Genomic DNA, 2,315 nt, shown 5'->3' with positions numbered 1-2,315 from the left:
GGTGAGAAGGAAAGTGATCTATTGTTTCCGGTTCATTACAACTGCACATAGGTTAGTTAATGAAAATCCTGATTTGTGGAGATAATAATTTAACCGAGGAACTCTACAGCGAAAGCTTGTTAGGGTCACCTCACATTGACGGGAAAGGCAGTTTGCGGTGTTCCATGTGAATTGCAAGTGCCGAATTCTTCAGATTGTAGGAGCGATGTTTCGTTGATTTTTAAGATTAATAGGCGTTTGAATCGTTCAGCAGTAATAAAAGAAAACTGTGGAGCTACTAGTACCACCGGGAAATTTAACGATGCCGAAGCGAGCGAGTCAGCGGTTTCATTTAGTGCAATTCCAGCATGCCCGGGGACCCAAAGAAACCGAACTTCTGATAGGCTACGCGGTACAAGAGACCAAAATATCCTGAGAAGAGGAGACTGCTTTGCGGACGTTAAATGTGTACAAACAGATAAAGCATCCGAAATAATAATAGCTTTTGATTGCTGAGAATTTAGTTTCCGAAGAGCCAATGTAATAGCCAGGAATTCTGCAAGATAAATTGGCGTGAAGTCAGGCAAACGGAGCGCAAAAGACCAATTAAGCTGATGAGAAAAAATGATGAGAAAACTGCGCCAGCCGCTACTTTTCTTTTTTTTTCGCGTTCGCGACACCATCTAGCGACGACGTCAAAAAAACTAACATTATTAAATATTATCACTCAAAGCTGTTGCTGTTTGAAAGAGTGTTTGAGCTTGAGAAGCAAAAACAATAATTTTCTGTAAAGTAGTTATATTTATTAAAAGGCGAGAAACGCTTCACGGTCCCCGTGCCGACGTCACAGGATGCGCGTCTACTTCCGGAAAGCTGTCCGCTTCACGATTGGCTGTTCTCTTCCTCTCGGCGGTTCTAGACGGGAGAGCTGCGCCTCCTCTCACTTTTGTGACGTAGGCACCGCAGAACGAACGCGAACGAACAAAGATCTCCGATCGCCCCCCAGGTGAGGCAGGCGCGCGTCGCAGAGCTATGTTTGGTTTGTATTAGCGTGATGCTGAGCGAGGCCGACGCTTTTACGACGCTTGGGCAAAGGTCGCCACCTGTCGGTGTGTTAAGGCATTGACAAAATTTAACTTCTATTGAAAACGCGCCGAATGGGACGGACGCGTAACGCGTTGCAGGTGCTAGTCGCGGAGGCCACAGCAATGACGAATTACTTTACCTTACCAATCCGAGACGTCAACACCACCCAGCCGACCGGGAGAGTGGTACATATAAAAGGCGCGTTCGTAAAGCCTCCAGAGTCTGTGACCGTGGCGCAGTGGATAGCGTGCCGGCATCTGTTAGTTCGGACCGCGCGGTCGCGGGTTCGATGCCCGTTGACGGTACCTTTTTTTCTTTGCCATCTGACTGTGTATATTTTTTCGACGTCATTTCCGTGACGGAAATACGTCACTGAAGTCTTGGTGGACCCCGGCATAAAACACTTTCGTGTTAAAAAATTTCACCATCTCCCACTAAAGGGAAGCATGTGGGGATGCGAAGGAGCGCATGGGTCGACTTAAAGTTCCGTTCATCACGGGCACCTTGCCCGATGTTAACGCGTCCTTGCATGTGGAGCACACCATGAATTCACTTTAGTTGCTGTTGCTGTTACTCATCCCGAACTCTTGTTGTAGCCCGCCACGCAGGTTCATCGTGCGTCTGCAGAATCTCGTTCCCCGACGCCATCACGCGATTGCTGAGAGAGTGTAAGGGGGAGAGGTCACAGCGTCTTACCCAGCCCCTTCACAGGCCGGAACGTGCTAGCGCGGGTCAGCACACGTGGTTTTGTCTGCGTTACGCCAAGCTAGGGCAGCATACGGCAGCCCGGGGACCTGAAGTGCTCGACACGTAACGTCATAAAGGCGGTCGAAGAACAAGACGAAGAAGACTTCTCCTTGGGCGTGCTCGCGCTCAATATGTTACAGATGGCTATGGTAGGTTTTGTAAAGCGGACGGTCGGCAATGGAACTACGGACAAAGCCCAGCGCAAAAGCTGCTTCGCATCTAAAAGCTTTTTCTTGTAAGAATGTTGCACAGCCTCGCCACAGGAATGACACGTCGAACCGAGCAAGGTCTGTGGTGTGCAATTTGTCCTCGTACGCTCCCAGTCAGCCCGAGATGAGCGTGCTCGAACTCGGACTGAACTTCAACACGAGTGCCGCACTGACCCCCCAAAAAATGATTTGTGCCGTACAGCATGCAATTGGTCAGGTGGATGACTCCGAGCGAGACGAGGCCCGTACTCGTGCGATCAGCATTCTCGCCAAGCTCCCGCGTAAACCGAACTC

This window comes from Rhipicephalus sanguineus, chromosome 8, assembly GCF_013339695.2.
Source record: "Rhipicephalus sanguineus isolate Rsan-2018 chromosome 8, BIME_Rsan_1.4, whole genome shotgun sequence".
NCBI lineage: Eukaryota > Metazoa > Arthropoda > Arachnida > Ixodida > Ixodidae > Rhipicephalus > Rhipicephalus sanguineus.
The sequence above is the reverse complement of the archived record's forward strand: the minus strand, read 5'-3'. Positions refer to the sequence as shown.